The sequence below is a fragment of the Pongo pygmaeus genome, chromosome 19 (genome assembly GCF_028885625.2).
Source record: "Pongo pygmaeus isolate AG05252 chromosome 19, NHGRI_mPonPyg2-v2.0_pri, whole genome shotgun sequence".
Classification (NCBI taxonomy): Eukaryota; Metazoa; Chordata; class Mammalia; order Primates; family Hominidae; genus Pongo; species Pongo pygmaeus.
The window spans coordinates 78,765,410-78,784,414 of record NC_072392.2 but is presented as its reverse complement, the minus strand read 5'-3'; the positions used below and the strand labels follow the sequence as shown (position 1 = coordinate 78,784,414).

Genomic DNA, 19,005 nt, shown 5'->3' with positions numbered 1-19,005 from the left:
GAGGAGCAGCAGCAGCACCTACCACGTGATGGAGGAGCGTAGCCCGGGCGGATTCAGCCCCACAAAATGGGCGCAGTTTGCAAACAGCCCCCCGGCCTGGGCGCCGAGGGCCAGCGGCGGACGGGGGCGCGCGACGGCTGCTCCGGCCCGGGCCCGCCGCTCTCCTCCCCCCGACGCCCGGAGCCGCCCTGACTTTCCGGGCGGGGGGGCGAGGCGGAGGGGGAGGGGAAGGCGGCGGCGGGGAGCGGCTGCTTTTTCTTCTCTTTCGGGCCCTTTCCCGGCCTTCCTCCGCACCGACGGGGCCCGAGCACGGCTAGAGACCGCAGCCCGGCCGGGAGGGCGGGCGGGCGGGGGCAGAGAGTGAAGCCGCCCCCCCGCCCCGCACAAACAAGCACCGCCGTCTGCAGCCCGAACCCGCACCCAGGCCGCCACCCCCGGCCGCCTCTTTCCAGCCGGGGAGCGCGCTTCAGCCGCCCCCCGCGCCGCCGCGGCGAGACGAGTCGGCTTCGCTACGGTGCTCGGTTCTCCCGCCGGCTCGGCGAGCGGTGGCGGCGGTGGCGGCGGCACTGGGAAAATGGCGGCCGAGCTCCTTTTCCCTCCCCCCCTTTAATCTGAAGCGGAGGGAGAATGGAGCGAGCGAGCGAGCGGGCGAGCGCCGGGGACACGGGGAGGAGGGACAGCAGCGCCTCCGCCGGCTGCGGCTGCGGCGGCGAAGGGCCGCTCCACCCCGGCGCGCCGCCAGGGGGCGCCCGCCGCGCCGCCCCCGCGGGCCGCCAGGAGGTGCGGCCGCCGCCGCCTCAGTCATGGCTCCTCGCCGCGGCCGATGTTTTTGTACCTCCATCTGCGGAGGCCGCAGCGCCCGGCCCCAGCTGGCCCGGACGTGCGGCGACGGCACGCAGCACTGCGGCAGGGGGAAGCCAGCCCTCGCTGCGGCCGAGGTGAGTCTAACCTGAGGCACTGACGCCGTCACATTCCCTCCGTGCTGGGGCCGGCGGTGCGGCTCGCCGGTTGAGGGGCAGGGCGGGCCGGCGCCGCGGAGCAAGAGGACGTGAGCGAGGAATGTTTGCACTGTGTAGTAAAGAGGGTAAGGCCGTCGGCACCACACTATTCCAGGGCTAACCCTGCAGAAAGCTCCCTGACCAGTGAAGCAGCTTCCGCCGCCCGCCCTTTGTCCCTAGCAGCCAGCCTCCGTACACTGCAGCACGGCTGGGCACTAGCCCCAGCACCGCACTCCGCAGCCACCAGAGTTGGGCGGGGTGGGAGGACGGGGTGGTGCACATAGTCACTGCGCAGGCCCCAGCCAGGGCCCGCGCCGGGCCAGCCCGGGAAGGGGCAGCCGGGAGCCAGAGGGGAAGTGGCCCCGCCGGCGCCGGGCCCGCTGGGAACTGTAGTTTTCGTGAAGAAACACGCGTCTTGTTTTGGGTGTCATGGCTTGGCAGATCCGCCAAAACAGGCAAATGGCATTACACAATGAGTATTTATGCTTCCTGCCGCCACCAAAAGGAAGTTCACTGCCATGCTAAAAGTTTAACAAAGAACTCCATAAAGAAACACAAATCTCACAACAAAAAGCCAACTTCCCACCTCGTTACCAGAGTTGGTTTAAAGTGGTGGCACCTTATCATTTCTCATGACCAGTTTATCAGTACAGAACTTTATATTGTCCCCAAAATAGGACCTTAAAATAATGGAACCTTTCCTAGACTTAAAGAATTCAGAAACATAATGTAATACAAAGTGTAATTCTACCACCCTTTAAAGTTGCCAAAAGATGAGTGGAGTATCTTGAGATTTAAAAGACTAATCTAGGATTCATCAAAACTAGCTTAAATGACTGAAGAAAAAATCGTTCAAATCATTAAATAATCTAATTCGGCAGATAAGAAGGGTATGTATGCTCTACTACCAAAAAGGAAGACGCAAAATGCTTCACACTTTTTTGTGGCTTACCAGAACCAATATCCGGCATTATACGTCACTTCTGCTTATCAAAAAACACCCTCACAGTCGTTACAGAACGGTTTTAGTCTTCCCACAAAGTTACACTAACTCACCTGCCGCTGCAACATCTGCACCTAGGTTTCTGCGAGTTTCCATTTGTACTCCTAAAATCACACTCTCAAGCATAGTCATGGTTCTCAAATATCAAAAGCAGGCAGTTTGCAGTCAGAGGGTCAAATTACACAAAGAATAAACTAATATTTATATGCACATCCAAAAGAGGTCTTTAGTCTTGGATTTTTAATTTACAACCCTGGGGAAAAACTTTAATTGACTTTTTTATTGTACACACATACACACATAAATAGTAATTCCACAAAATACAGTAGAAGGGTATTGGACCAACAGATGGCGAACTAGAGCCCCAATCTGAGGCTTCTGAAATCTAAATTAGCAGAATGAAAAACACCAAATAAGGCAAAGCCCTTTGCAGCGTATACTTAAATATTAAATTCAGACACACCATAACAAAATAATCTTACTGCTGCTCCAAATTTTTAAGACTCAACTGTCAGATTTAATTAGGCAACCAAATAAGCAAGATTATATGAAATACATTTTTCTAATGGATTAGGAGAAAACTGGAAAATGCTCATTTTTAAAACCATGTATTTGGGGGAACTATAAATTCCAGCTTCCCCTTTCTCTCATTGCTTAGTGCAAGACTCAAGAGTTCACAGGGTTTATGGCACTTAAATCAGTCAACCTGTTGTATATTCTTATCTAAAATCAGACATCTTTCTTCCTAGGCACCAACTTTTATTTTGTTGACAGCGTCCTGCTCGGTCGCCCAGGCTGGAGTGCAGTGGTGCAATCACAACTCACTGCAGCCTCCCAGGCTTAGGCGATCCTACCTCAGCCTCTTGAGTAGCTGGCACTACAGGCATATGCCACCATGCCCAGCTGTTTTTTTTTTTTTCATTCCGTTTTGTTTTGATAGATACAGAGTCTCCCTATGTTGCCCAGGCTGGTCTCAACTCCTGGACTCGAGTACTGGCATTACAGGCATGAGCCACTGCACAAAAATCTTATGAAGAGAAATAAATTTTCTTAAATTTCCCCCCAAAAAATAGTGGATGTCCAAAAGGCTGATTGAAAACACCTACATACAAAATAAAACAAACAAACAAAAAAAGATTTAAAGAAAAAGGCCTGGTGCAGCAGCTCACTCCTGTAATCCCAGCACTTTGGGAGGGTGAGGTGGGAGGATCACTTGAGCTCGGGAGTTAGAGACCAGCCTGGGCAACAAAGTGAGACCTTATCTCCACAAAAAAAATTTTTAATTAGCCAAGTGTGGTAGCATGTGCCTACAGTCCCAGCTACTCCAGAAGCTGAGGGGATTGCTTGAGCCTGGGAGGTCAAGGCTGCAGTGAGTCATGATCATGCCATTGTAGTCCAACCTGGGCAACAGAGCGAGACCATCTCAAAATGAAAAGTGATTAAAAAATAAAAACACCAATACATTTCAAATCACTCTTGGAATAGTCATGTTGACTCTCCAATATCCACTCTATTCTGATTAGTTTTAACCCATTCTCTTTGCCAATGATTGGTTAGGAATGGCCATGAGATGTGAGTAGAAGCCCCCTGGACAGCCTCCAAAAGAGAACTGTAAGAAAAGGTTCTTCAGTCCTAAAAATGATGGAGGAAAAAACAGTCCCTCTTCCTCAGACAGTGACACCTCAAACTGCTACAGTCACCTTTGCAGCAAGCCTGAAGATGCCACCAACATCAAAGGGAATAGAGAGTTGGTCCTTGGTGATAGCATTAAGCCACTGTATCAACCAATCCTGACAATTTGTATGACTTCTGGATTTCCAGCCACATTAGAACAATGTAACAATAAACACTTATTAATTGTTTAAGCCAATTTGAGTTAGGTTCCTTATATAATAAATGAAGTCAAAAAACAATGATTGAGTTCTAATGTTTTTTAGTATTTGTATCTTACTTTATGATTACAGTATTTTATATAACTAATCTTATTATTTCTTCCTCAGAAAAGACATGGTGGCTCACACCTATAATCCCAGCACTTTGAGAGGCCAATGTGAGAGTACTGCTTGAGGCCAGGAGTTTGAGAACATCCCGGGCAAAACAGCAAAACCTCATCTCTTCAAAAAATAAATAATAAAAAAATTTAGCCGGGGGTGGTGGCATACGCCTGTAGTCCAAGCTACTCAGAGGCTGAGGCAAGAGGATCACTTGAGCCCAGGAGGTCAAGGCTGCAGTGAACCATGATCACGCCACTGCAAACCAGCCTGGGCAACAGAGCAACACCCTGTCTCAAAAAAAAGAAAAAGAAAGGAAGGGAAGAAGGAAAGAAAGAAAAAATGAAAAGGTATTCCCTCTTACACACAGCTCTGTACCCATCCATCTTTGTCTATGTTCTCTCTACCTAGAAAAAGAGGACCATCCCTCGTTACCACCATTCCTTGTTAATTCCTCTCTCCAATCCACCTACAACTCATGTTATCCTCTTATATTCCACCACACCACTGTCATCATCTACTCATTTCACTTGACAATAATGTAGGCTGGGCACGGTGGCTCACGCCTGTAATCCCAGCACGCTGGAAGGCCAAAGCAGGCAGATCACCTGAGGCCAGGAATTCGAGACCAGCCTGTCCAACATGGTGAAACCCCGCCTCTACTAAAAATACAAAAAGTAGCCAAGCATGGTGGTGCAGGCCTGTAGTGCCAGCTACTCGGGAGGCTGAGGCATGAGAATCACTTGAGCCCGGAAGGCAGAGGTTGCAGTGAGCCAAGATCACACCACTGCACTCCAGCCTAGGTGACAGAAGGAGACTCTGCCTCAAAAAAAGAACCAATAATGTACAGAATTGGCACTACATTACCCTTGGTTAAATGCTCTCTGTAATTCCTCTGAGGTTGTTTTCATATACCAGTCTTGCCACCTCAAGCCAGCCTGAAAGCCCTTGCAGGCAGGAACTGTGGTTGTTCTAATTTAAGATCTGTAACTCTCATCTATAGATAATAAACATATTCCAAAAAGGCACTCTCTACCTTTCCTACCACAGACCTTCTAAACAAGCCAGAAATTCCTAAACAGAATAATCTCACAAATTCAGTACCTTGTATGTCCAAACTAATCTCAAAAGGACAATGAATAACTTTTTTTGCACTTAAGAAAAAGCAATTATTATATATTAACTCAGGACAAGTCCTAAAGCCTAGGCCATTTAGTTTCAAAAGCACAGGGACCCATTTTTTTGGTTACTTACCTAGGACCTAGCCCAGGGCGTGGCACAAAAGAGACACATCATAAGAACTGACTGAATAAATGAAAAAGGTAGAGTGTAGTACTTAAGCACACAGGACCTAGGTAGCCCCAGATTCTAATCCTGCCCCCTCACTTATTCTTTGTGTTACTTTGGGCAAAGTACTTTGGGCAAAGTACATATTCTGCTCTGTAAAATGGAGATAGTAATACCACCTACCTCTTAAGTTTAACTATTATTATTAGTAAATGAAGCTATTTTCCACAGTTCTAAACTTCAAAGGTTAAAATCTGAGTGAAGCAAAAATCAGCACCTCTTTCCTAATTCAAACTTCAAACACCTATCTACTTAGGACTTGGACCTAATTTAATTTAAAAAAAAAAAAAAAAAGCTTGGATGTGGTGACTCACGCCTGTAATTCTAGCACTCCAGAAGACCAAAGCAAGTGGATCACCTGAGGCCTGGAGTCTGAGACCAGCCTGGGCAACATGGTGAAACCCTGTCTCAACTAAAAATACAAAAATTAGCCTGGCATTGTGGCACATGCCTATAGTCCTAGCTACTTGGGAGGCTGAGGCAGGAGAATCGCTTGAACCCACAAGGTGGAGGATGCAGTGAGCCAAGATCGCACCACTGCACTCCAACCTGAGTGACAGAGCGGGACTCCGTTTCAAAAAAAAAAAAAAAAAATCCCTGTCTAGACTCTAGCAAACAATGTTTTCATTCATGAACTTAGATAACACTATATATAAAAATACTTTTAGCTCCCTAAAAACATTCTGAGAATGATTATTTACAATCATAAATCTAATGCCACATTAAATACTTCAAATACATTTAATTCAACAAAAATCTAGTGAGTACCTATTAAGCTCAATAATTTATTCTAGATATCACAGAAATGAACACATAAACCTATGTAAAAACCCATATTAAAATTATGAAAGAAACATCTTTAAGCTGAAACTGAGGCATGTTCTCACATTAATATTTAACCAGCTAAATATTAAATAGAAAGCCAGAGTCAACTAAACCAAAGTTAAGAAATTTAAGTCAAAAAATTTAGGATGTAGAAGGAATATGTTCAGCCACTACATTTTATTAGTGTGAAAATGAGGCCAACAGAAAGAAGCCAGTTAAGAGACTGCCAAAGCATCAAAGCTGGGATCAGGTTCTCTCAGTCTTCAATTCTCACTTTTCCCACTTCTAATTCACCAGTGCTACTCACTTGGTGAACTGGACATGCAATCATGCTAAAGGCATTAAACCTAAACAATACTACCTATTTCACAGTGTCACAAGTATAAAGATTTAGCCAAATGCAAGTAGAAGAAAATCCTCATACTGATTACAATGACTACAAAGCTCAGAAATCAAGATTTTTTTCATTAAATGGAGGCCTTAACTGATTCAAAATATCATACAGTATTTTTATGTACTGACTGAATCCAGTAGAAACAAACTTTCAGTAAGATTAAACAAAAGCATTTCATAAATGGCAAAGTATTACAAGAATGCATAGCATTCCTTCATTTCAATCCAACCTAACAAGGTATTTTCTGCCTCATACTACTGATACAAACTGCAGGATTTACATAAAGATATTATTTTACCATCTCACCACAGAACTGACCCAATAATTCACACAAAAGAAAAACTAATTATTAGGCAGCCTCCTGATTTAACTGTGTTAGTAATGAGAACAATACTGTTGTAGGTTAAACCTATATGTACTAGTAAGTCTAGAAATAATTTACTTTGGGATAATTCAGAAGACAACATTAAAGCTCAGCTGAATACAATTATATCACTGAAAGAAACAAGTCAGGTCCTCTCAGGTCATCAGCTATTGTTAAAATCTAACACCCAAGATTGTTGGTCTTCTCCACAGTGGTGGATTTAATAGCAGCTACCAGCACTCATTTCTAGTGCAAGCAGTTTAACCAGGATTTTATACGAACATTTTAATAAAGTTCCTCAATGAGTTTACACACACATACACACCCTGATTATTTTGGTGAATTTTAGTTAATTCTAATGCTTTTAACTTTAGAATATTTTAAAATTCTCAAATAACTAGAATGTGTGGTTAACCTTGAACGTTCAATGACCAAACATAGAAGGAGTATTCTAATATACTGGTTTTGCAGATTAAGCAATCTACGCAGGACCCAAACGTTTTATCAGATAATAAAGTTGAGTGTCAGAATTTGGCCAAAATGTACCAAGAAACTACCTGAGTTCTTTTCCAAAGGAAACATAAAGGTAAATATGCAGAACTTCAAGGCAGCTGTGAGCAGCCAAGTTGTGGAGGACCTGATAAAAGTGAGTCAGAAGGAAAAATGTTCAAAGAGAAAAGGAGGCAGCAGGTGGTACAAGGCAAAACACACCTTAAAAAATGTTTTTACAGGCTGGGTGCGGTAGCTCATGCCTGTAATCCCAGCACTTTGGGAGGCCAAGGCGGGCAGATCACGAAATCAGGAGATCCAGACCATCCTGGCCAACACGGTGAAACTCCGTCTCTACTGATACAAAAAATTAGCCGGGCATGGTGGGGAGCACCTGTAGTCCCAGCTACTCGGGAGGCTGAGGCAGCAGAATGGCATGAACCTGGGAGGCGGAGCTTGCAGCGAGCCGAGATCGCGCCACTGCACTCCAGCCTAGGCGACAGAGCGAAACTCCGTCTCTGTCGGAGTTTTTTTACGTCAGTTGCTGATTCTAAGTTATGATGCAACTTGTAAAATCTTGTTCTGATGGCATGGCAAACCTAGGGACTTTGGAAGATGGCAGACCTGTTTCCTCCAATGAAGCGGCATACCATTCGTGGAAAGGGAATTACTTTTTTTTTTTTGAGACACAGTCTCACTCTGCTGCCCAGGCTGCCAAGCTGGAGTGCATGGCACAATCTGGGCTCACTGCAACCTCCACCTCCTGGGTTCAAGCGATTCTCCTACCTCAGCCGCCCAGGTAGGTGGGACTACAGGCGCGCACCACCATGCCCGGCTAATCTTTGTATTTTTAGCAGAGAGGGAGTTTCGCCATGTTGGCCAGGCTGGTCTCAAAATCCTAACCTCAGGTGATCCGCCCGTCTCAGCCTCCCAAAATGCTGGAATTACAGGCGTGAGCCACCACGCCCAGCCTAGAACATTATTTTTAACCCACTAATTCTTGGATTCTTGAACTTGTTTCTATGTACACTCAGGAACATACAGCTACAAACGGGGAGGAACCAAAGCCACTGAATATATGCAGGAGCAACTTTTTTGGAGTATCAATTTAATCAAGGGTTATAGTAAAATCCGATGTACTTTTGTTAAACACAAATATATTACAGGTTGACCATCCCTAATCTGAAAATTCAAAACCCTCCAAAATCTGAAACTTTTTGAGTGCCAACATGACACCTCAAATGGAAAATTCCACACGTGACACCTTTGCTTCTGATGGTTCTCTGAACCATCAGAAACACTGTTTATTTCAAGAACAAAATTATTTTAAATTTTGTATAAAACTGGTCGGTTGTGGTAGCTCATGCCTGTAATCCTAACACTTTGGGAGACCAAGATGGGAGGATCATTTGAGCCCTGGAGTTCAAGACCAGCCTGGGCAACATAGTGAGACCCTATCTCTGAAAAAAAATATATATATATTAAGGCCAGGTGCAGTGGCTCAGGCCTGTAATCCCAACACTGGAAAGCCATGGCAGGTGAATCGCTTGAGCTCTGGAGTTCAAGACCAGCCTGGGCAAGGTAGCAAAACCTCTCTCTACCAAAAATACAAAAAGTTAGCCAGGCATGGTGGCATGCACCTGTGGTCCCAGCTACACAGGAAGCCAAGGAGGGAGAGTCGCTTGAGCCTGGAAAGTGGAGGCTACAGTGAGCAGAGATGGCGCTACTGCACTCCAACCTGGGTAACAGAATCAGACCCCATCTCAAACAAACAAAAAAATTAGCTGGGCTTGGCACCATGCATCTGTACCAGCTAGTACCAGCTGCCTGGGAGGCTGAGGCAGGAGAATGACTTGAGCCCAGGAGTTCTAGGCTGCTGTGAGCTAGGATCACGCTACTGCACTCCAGCCTGGGCAACAGTATGAGACATCATCTCTTAAAGAAAAAGGTAAAAAAAAAGAAATTATCTTCAGGCTATGTGCATAATGTGTACATGAAACATAGAATTTCATGTTTAGATTTGGATCCCATCTCCAAGATAATACATTATGTACATGCAAACATCCCAAAATCTGAAAAATCTGAAATCCAAAAAACTTCTGGTCCCAAGCATTTCGGATAAGGAATATTCAATGTATACGGAGCAAAATGCAAAATTCTCACTGTTTCAAGATAGAAAAGGAGTCCTCAGAGAGATATGTCCTGCTTGTAACAAACTGCTCCAAACAGCCCTAGACCCTGAAAAGTACTTTAAGGAAAGATAAAGAGGCACTGGTTTAGACCATTTATAGATAAATATGCATGGCTAAAACCCCTGAATGTAATCCTTCCAGGCAGAAGATAAAACCTGAAATCTAACGTATAAATTGTCATGGGTACAATATTATAAAAGAGACCATAAGTTACTGAGAACATGACTGGAATTCAGGAAATGCTAAAGGTCCTGTCTTATCTCTGTAACTCATTTACAAAGAAATCATGTATGATTTTCTCAACTGCAATCTTTTTTGTTTCTGAATTAGACTGACAAAAATTATAGAATCTAATATTCAGTATTTTCCACCATATTCCAAATTCTCACAATCACATTTAGACACAAATTTATCTAATGAAATGTGTCCCAAATGAACCAACTTTAACCAGTATTAGAAAAAATAAAATAAAATAGTTAGATGAAACTGTATCTTCTTTGGTATAAGAAGTCCTTCAGGCCAGACGTGGTGGCTCACACCTCTAATACTAGCACTTTGGGAGGCTGAGGCCAGTGGATTGCTAGAGCTCAGGAGTTCGAGACCAGCCTGGGCAACATGGTGAAAACTCATCTCTACTAAAATACAAAAAATTAGCCAGGCGTGGTGGCATGCACCTGTAGTCCCAGCTACTCGGGAGGCTGAAGCAGGAGAATTGCTTGAACCCGGCAGGAGGTAGAGGTTGCAGTGTCAGTGAGCTGAGATCGCGCCACTGCACTCCAGCCTGAACGACAGAGCAAGACTCCGTCTCAAAAAAAAAGAAAGAAATCCTTCAGCACAGAGGGTAGGAAAAAACAACTACTCACACTTCCCAGAATACCTACCGTGGCAATACCAAAATATGACCATGCTTGTTAATATTTGGGCTAGGGCATTAAATGTTTATAACATAACACAAACACTTGTAATCCAAATGTGAATGATTATCTTCAATTTTCAGTAAAATAAGACCCTATAAAAGCCCTACCATTAATATATACTCATTCATAAACATACTGAGCACCTAATGAATGTTAAACACTGTAGAATCTCTAAGGAAAGAATACTCGGTCACTTTATAAGCTAAGTGGTAGTCAAGAAAAATCCTTTCTACTCATTGATATGTTAAATGATCAAAAAATCCAAAGCTAAAAAATGATCAGAGAACAATGAAAAAATTTTAGTGGCTTTATGCTTCCAATTCCATTTTCTTCTGGCCTCTTTTCTGAAGCTTGCCTAAATCATCCCAGGAATGCTAAAATTGGGTGTTATTTATGGCATAACCAAAATGAAATAATGAAGTAAGTACCCCAAATAAAACCAGGAGAAAAAATCCAGGGAACCAAGCAGACAGTAAGGATCTAAAGTTCTATACTTGGAACCTCTACCCTGAATGTTAAATAATAGATGTTTTTTAAACAGTTGACCGCCAAGTGTGGTGGCATGTGCCTGTCATCCTAGCTACTTGGGAGGCTGAGGTGGAGAGAATACTTGAGCCTAGGAGTTCTAGACTAGTCTGGACAAATAGCAAGACCCTGTCTCACGGGTGAGGGAGCAGGGGGAAGGCAACCAAGCTGAGTGTGCCATGTGCCTCTTGTCCCAGCTACTTGGGAGGCTGAGGCAGGAGGAGTGCTTGAAACCATAGGCCACTGTACTCCAGCCTAGGCAACATAGGAAGACCCTATCTCTAAAACAAACATAAACAAAAAGGCCAGGTGTAGTGGCTCACACCTGTAATCCCAGCACTTGAGGAGGCCAAGTTGGGAGGATCACTTGAGGTCAGGAGTTCGAGACCAGCCTGGCCAACATGATAAAATTTTTGTATTTTTAGTTTCTACTAAAAACAAAAATTAGCTGAGTGTGGTGGCAGGGGCCTGTAATCCTAGCTACTTGGGAAGCTGAGGCATAAGAATCATTTGAACCTGGGAAGTGGAGGTTGCAGTGAGCTGAGATCACACCACTGCACTCTAGCCTGGGCAACAGAGCGAGACTCCATCTCAAAAAAACAAAAAAACAGTTATACCTTTAATTATTATCTTCATTCAGTAATTAGGCAATTAGAATTTACAATTGCTAAATGAATGTTCAAAGTTAAACCAAAATTAGTTCCAGATGAAGCCAAGAACACATCTCAACTCATTCAATAAAGCCATTATTACTCTGATGCCAAAACCAGACACAGATATCACAAGACAACTACAGACCAATATATCTTATGAATACAGATGTAAAAGTCCTCAACAAAGCAAAATGACTCCAGCAACATATAAAAAGGCTTATACACCATTGCTAAGTATGACTTAATCCCAGGGATTCAAGGTTGGCTTAACTTCTGAAAATCAATTAATGTAATACACCATATTAATAAAGGATACAAACCACATGATCATTTGAATAGATGCAGAAAAAGCACTTAACAAAATCCAACATGCTTTCATGATAAAAACACTCAACAAAGTAGGAATTGAAGAAAACATCTTCAATCTAATAAAAAATACCTATAGGGGAAAAAAAGAATACCTACAAAAACCCCATAGCTGAAATCATACTTAATGGAGAAAGCCTGAATGCTTTCTCCCTCAGGTCAAGAACAAAACAAGGATATCCACTCTTACCACTCCGTTCAACACTGCACTGAAGGTTCTGGCCAGGGCAAATAGGCAAGAAAAAGAAATAAAAATCACTCAGGCTTAAAAAAAAAGAAGTAAAACTACCTTTATTTGCAGATGATATAATCTTGTATATGGAAAATCCTAAGAAAATCCCACAAATAAACTATTAGAGCCAATAAACACATCCAACACAGTTACAGGATACAAGCTCAATATATAAGTAGTAATCATATTTCTATACACAAGCAATAAGCAATCTGAACATTAAAAGTTTTTTAAAATGCCAATTACAATAGCATCCCCCCCAAAAAACAAGACTTAGAAAGCCAAGCACGATGGCTCACACCTGTAATCCCAGCACTTTGGGAGGCCGAGGCTGGCGGATCACTTGAGGTCAGGAGTTTGAGACTAGCCTAGCCAACATGGTGAAACCCCGTCTCTACTAAAATACAAAAATTAGTTGGGTGTGGTGGCAGGTGCCTGTGATCCCAGCTACTCAGGAGGCTGAGGCAGCGGAATCGCTTGAACCCAGGAGGCAGAGGTTGCAATGAGCCGAGATCGCACCACTGCACTTTAGCCTGGGTGACAGAATGAGACACTGTCTCAAAAAAAAAAAAAAAAAAAAAAGGCTTAGAAATAAATTTAACAAAAGCAGTGAAAATCTTATACTCTGAGACATATAAAAATTGCCAAAAGAAGTTAAAGAAATCCTAACTAAATGGAAAGGCCAGGTGTGATGGCTCACACCTGTAATCCCAGCACTTTGGTAGACTGAAGTGGGTGGTCTGCTTGAGCCCAGAAGTTCAGGATCAGACTAGGCAACATGGCAAGACCTCGTCTCTACAAAAATACAAAAATGAGCTAGATGTGGTGGCATGCACCTGTAATCCTAGCTGCTTCGGGGGCTGAGGAGGGACGATCACTTGAGCCTAGTAGGTTACAGCTGCAGTGAGCCGTGATTGCATTACTGTACTTCACTCCAGCCTGGATGACAGAACAAGACTGTGTCTCAAAAAAGGAAAGACATCCCATGTTCATGGATGAGAATGGATCAGAAGATGTAACACTGTTAAAATGGCAATATTCCCTAAATTGATCTACAGAATCAATGTGATCCCAGCATACCCGAAAGAAATTTGAAGAGGAAAAACAAAGTTGGGGGACTCACACTTCCTGATTTGAAAACATAATTCAAAGCTACGGAAATCAAGACAGTGTGGTAGTGGCATAAGGATAAACATACAGATCAATGGAATATAAGTGTGGGTTCAGAAATAAACCTTTACACTGACAGTCAATTGATTTTTTGACAAAAATGCCAAGACAATTCAGTGGAGGAAAGAATGGTCTTCTTAAGCCAAGTGCTGTGGCTGACACCTGTAATCCCAGCATTTGGGGAGGCTGAGACAGGAGGATTGCTTGAGGTCAGGAGTTCAAGACTAGCCAGGGCAACAAAGCAAGACCCCATCTCTACAAGAAACAAACAATGGTCTTTTCAACAAACCATGCTGGGACAACTGAATATTCACATGCAGTAGAATGAAGCTGGACCACTATATCTCACACCATACACAAAAATTAATTCTAATTAAATTTAAACATGGATTATAGACCTAAATGTAACAGCTAAAACAATAAAATTCCTAGAAGAAAACAAAAGCTAATCTTCATTTCATTTGGTGACTTGACATCAAAACCACATGCCACAAAGAAAAAAACAAGTAAATTTGGCTTCATCAGAATTATAACATTTTGTACATTAAAGGACGCCATCAAGAAATTGAAAACACAACCCATAGATGGGAGAAAATATTTGCAAATCATGTATCTCACAAGGGATTTGTATCTAGTATATTTAAAGAACTCTTAAAACTCAACAATAAAAAGAGAATCCAATTTTAAAATGGGCAAAGGCTGAGCACGGTGGCTGACACCAGAAGGAGAGGATCCCTTGAGGCAAGGATTTTGAGACCTGCCAGAGCAATATAGCAAGACCCTGTCTCTACAAAATAAATTTAAAAAAATAAATAAATTAGCCAGGCATGGTGGCACACACCTGTAGTCCTAGCTACTCAGGAGCTTGAGGCAGAAGGAACCCTTGAGTCCAGGAGTTTGAGGTTATAGAAAACTATGATTGGGCCGGGCGCAGTGGCTCACACCTGTAATCCCAGCACTTTGGGAGTCCAAGGCGGGTGGATCACGAAGTCAGGAGTTCAAGACCAACCTGGCCAAGATGGTGAAACCCCGTCTCTACTAAAACTACAAAAATTAGCCAGGTGTGATGGTAGGCGCCTGTAATCCCAGCTACTGGGGAAGCTGAGGCAGGAGAATCGCTTGAACCCGGGAAGCAGAGGTTACAGTGAGCTGAGAGCACACCACTGCACTCCAACCTGGGTGAAAGAGCAAGAGTCTGTCTCAAAAAAAAAAAAAAAAAGTTTCAAAGATAAAACAAAAATCTTGTTAAAGGTAAATACATGAGACGCTAAAGAAATAATCTACTTCTTTAAGTCATGCTATCAATTTACACCAAAATTTTCATTTCCTATGTGTAGGTGTTGAGGGTCTTGTACCCATGATAAATGACATACACCTGTTCTGGGCTGACTTTTGTTCCCCAAAAGAGATATGTAGTACTCCAGGGGGCTGGGCACAGTGGCACATGCCTGTAATCCCAGCACTTTGGGAGGTCAAGGCCACAGCATCGCTTGAGCTCAGGAATTCAATATCAGCCTGGGCAACATGGCAAGACCCCGTCTCTACTAAAAATATAAAAAAATAGCCAGGTGTGGTGGTGCGCACCTGTAGTCCCAGCTACCTGGGAAGCTGAGGTGGGAGGATTGCTTGAGCCTGGGGTTTAGGGGGCTGGAGGTTGCAGTGATCCAAGTGCCACTGCACTCCAGCCTGGATGACAGAGGGAGACCCTGTCTCAAAAAAAAAAAAAAAAAAAAAAAGATATGTAGTATTCCTAACATTCAGCACCTCAGAATGTGATCTGAGAGACAGGATCTTCAGGCCAGGCGACTCCCCTTCCTCTCCACGTCAGTCTGTCCCACCTCAGCTCAGCCCACCGGAGATAGAAAGTGCAGGAACTGGAGGCGGAGGTTGCAGGAAGCCGAGATCCTGCAACTGCACTCCAGCCTGGGCAATACAGCAAGACTCCATCTCAAAAAAAAAAAAAAAAACCTTACAACAAAATGATGCAGGCCAGGTGCAGTGGCTCACGCCTGTAATCCCAGCACTTTGGGAGGCCGAGTGGGGCAGATCATTTGAGGTCAGGAGTTCGAGACCAGCCTGGCCAACATGGTGAAATCCTATCTCAACTAAAAAAAAACCAAAAACTACAGAAATTAGCCAGGCGTGATGGCGCATGCCTGCAGTCTCAGCTGCTTGGGAGGCTGAGGCAGGAGAATTGCTTGAACCCGGGAGTCAGAGGTTGCAGGGAGCCAAGACTGCACCATTGCACTCCAGCCTGAGTGACAAGAGCAAAACTCCATCTCAAAAAAAAAGAAAATGCAAAGTCACCTAAGAGACAGTTTAAATATATAAAAAGCTCGATGCCAAATAAAACTGGATGGGTCACTTGATAAGCAGGATTGATAAAAAGCAAGACAGCTGATATTATATAATTCTTATTTGCTTCAATATTTACTGGGGAAGGTAGAGGGGAAAAGCTATCTAAATTACTCTTAATAAGCATACAAATCTCTAATAGTGAATCAAATGCATCATTAAATATACTAAATTCCTCAAACTGATATGTCAGATGTCAGGTAGTCATGAAGACCCAAAATAGTCTCTATGGGTTTTTGTTGTTGTTTTTTTGAGACAGAGTCTCACTCTGTTGCCCAGGCTGGAGTGCAGTGGCACCATCTCGACTCACTGCAACCTCTGTCTCCCGGGTTCAAGCCATTCTCCCACCTCAGCCTCCCAAGTAGCTGGGATTACAGGCGTGTGCCACCACATTCGGCTAATTTTTGTATTTTTAGTAGAGACAGGGTTTTCACTATGTTACCCAGGCTGTTCTCAAACTCCTGACCTCAAGTGATCCACCCAACTCGGCCTCCCAAAGTGCTGGGATTTCAGGTGTGAGCCACCACAACCGGCCCCTTCTCTGTGTTTTCAAGGCATTTAAGTATAAATTATTAAACTGCAGGGCAGAACATATTAGCTGACGGTCATATGAGTGACCTTCTCTAAATGCCAGGAGGATAGAATCCACTTTTCCTTTATTAATATTTTCCTTGCTCAACTTCTGGCATATTAGGTACTCAATATGTATGTGCTGAACCAAAACGAACAAAAAAATGCTGTCATCAAAGTAACTCCCATCTACTCAAGTAGGCTGCAACTTCAAACTGCCCAAACTAGCAAATCTCTAATAAAGATGGGCTCAGAAGACATATCAGCATGAATAACCTTCTGAGGAAAAGACAACATGGATTCTAAAAGTGGGAATCACACCACACCAGTTCATCCAAATTCTCTGAGAAAATAAATATGTGTGGCTGGGTGATGGTGGCTCATGCCTGTAATACCAGCACTTTGGGAGGCTGAGGCGGGTGGATCATGAGGTCAGGAGATCGAGACCATCCCAGCCAACATGGTGAAACCCCGTCTCTACTAAAAATACAAAAATTAGCTGGGTGTGGTGGTGTGCACCTGTAGTCATAGCTACTCGGGAGGCTGAGGCAGAAGAAACGCTTGAACCCGGGAGGCGGAGGTTGTAGTAAGCTGAGATCGCACCACTGCACTCCAGCCTGGGCAACAGAGTGAGACTCCGTCTCAAAAAAAAAAAAAAAGAAAAGAAATATGTGAATATAATTTATGTGAGCTTTCACAAAACTCTTGATAAGATTCTAAATTAAAGATTTTTTTTTAAAGACCTGAGTGGCAACAGGATGAGAACATTTACTGTAGACTGGACATAACTGAGACACAGAAAACTATAGGTAGATGCTGAGGTACTTCCCCAAATGAAGAAGTATAAACAGAAGATTGAAAATTTTTTTAGAAATGCTATATTTAACATTTTAATATATTGTACAAAAAATATACAGAGAATTCCCCATTTTGCAGATGGGATGATGAGATTCCTAATAATGAAATACCACACGAGTTGGAAAAATAAGGGAACAGAGAGATGGAAAGGGTTTCTAAATATATTAAATGAGAAATATTTGCAAAAACTAAGATTTATATTCAGCTTAGAGAATGCTTTGGCAAGTATAAAAGCTGTCTAAATATGTGAAGGGTTATCTAGCAGAAGACAAACCAGACTTGCTCTAAGCAGTTCCCGTGTAGACAAAATTGGGCCCAAAGTGGCAATTCCAGAAGGGCACGCTTCAACTCAAGCTTTCTAACCATCAGACCTAACTAAAAAGGTGGTTCTTACCTTGGATTACCTCTAAGAGCCCACTGAGATATGAGAGTTAAAAAATTACATGCCAGGAAATGGCAAGTATGTTACAGCATGGACAAATGAAAAGTAAGGCATTTACAGGAAAAAAAATCTAAGCTATACTTAAAAGACTCATGCCTTTGAGTCAAAAAAGGAATTTTTGAATAATTATAGAATATTCCCTAAAGACAATGTGATGTTCTATGCAAAAAAAAAAAAAAAAAAAAAGGAAAGAAAGAAAAAGAAAAGGGAGGGAGGGAGGACCAAATCCTATTAGGAAAAAACTGTAAATCAAGGGTGCCCAATCGTTTGGCTTCCCTGAGCCACACTGGAAGAAGAGCTGTCTTGGGCCACACATAAAATACACTAAAGTAACAATAGCTGATGAGCTAAAAAAGAAAATCTAAAAAAAAATCTCATAATGTTTTAAGAAAGTTTACAGATTTGTGTTGGGCCACATTCAAAGCTGTCCTGGGCCGCATGCGGCCTGTGGGCCACGGGTTGGGCTTGCTGTAAATAGAACATATTTTCTTATCCTTCTACCAAATCACAGTGTAGTTATAACTAAAATGCAGTTCTGAGTAGTTATCATAAATCCAGAAAGGGAAAGCAATGCTGACAAAGATCCAGGAAGGAGGTTTCACTGGAGATTAAATTAAAAAGTCAAGCATCTTCAATTGAGAAACATGAAAGCAAAGGGGCAATGTGATCAAAATCAGAAAACGTATCAATATGGTAAATACTAATTTATTCACCTTTTATGCTTGAAAAGTCTTTCTTTCTATAACAGATAAAAGAAACTTGTGGATTGTGTTACCACAATCTACAAGTTAAAAATAGATTCAAGTGCTTGGATAAATGTATGTATATTAGGTCCATTCAGGTCCTACAGGATAGAAGTGCTATCAGACATGAGGCCCTAAATTTCTGAAGTTAACATCTTAACAGATAACAATGTTTCACCTGAAAACATCACTTGGTGCCAATTTAGACAGAACAGTTGGTTGGATGGACCCCTGACAGACTCAAGGAGGCTGGTTGGTATAGACTTCCTTCCATTCTTTTACCTCGGTATGTACGTGTGTGTAATATATACATACATATCCGCCCGCCTTGGCCTCCCGAAGTGCTGGGATTACAGGCATGAGCCACCGCACCCGGCCAGAAAAATTCTTTCAAATACTATTCCATGGTTGTAAATGTCCATCCTTAAATATACCATGATTTATTTTCCTATAAATCTTGCTGCTCATTTAGGTTTATTCTCAATTCTCACTAATATGAATAATGTTACAATGAACACCTTTGTTCACGAATCTTTCTATATATCTTAATTTTTCCCCCTTAGGATAAATT

At 42.9% G+C, this 19,005-nt stretch overlaps 1 protein-coding gene across 16 annotated transcripts in view; it reads right to left on the bottom strand.

The window, feature by feature from the left end:
• Positions 1–19,005, bottom strand: part of KANSL1 (KAT8 regulatory NSL complex subunit 1) — a 197,017-nt gene that overhangs the window by 166,508 nt on the left and 11,504 nt on the right. For 3 of the 16 annotated variants that reach the window (XM_063656797.1, XM_063656798.1, XM_063656801.1), the window contains exon 1: positions 950–1,261. The exons of 11 other annotated variants lie outside the window; for them this stretch is intronic. The gene's annotated coding sequence lies outside the window, so the exon portion shown is untranslated. Of the gene's footprint in view, positions 1–22; positions 162–949; positions 1,262–19,005 lie in introns of those variants that run through there. 2 more of the 16 variants (XM_063656799.1, XM_054458819.2) reach the window with 2 other exon arrangements.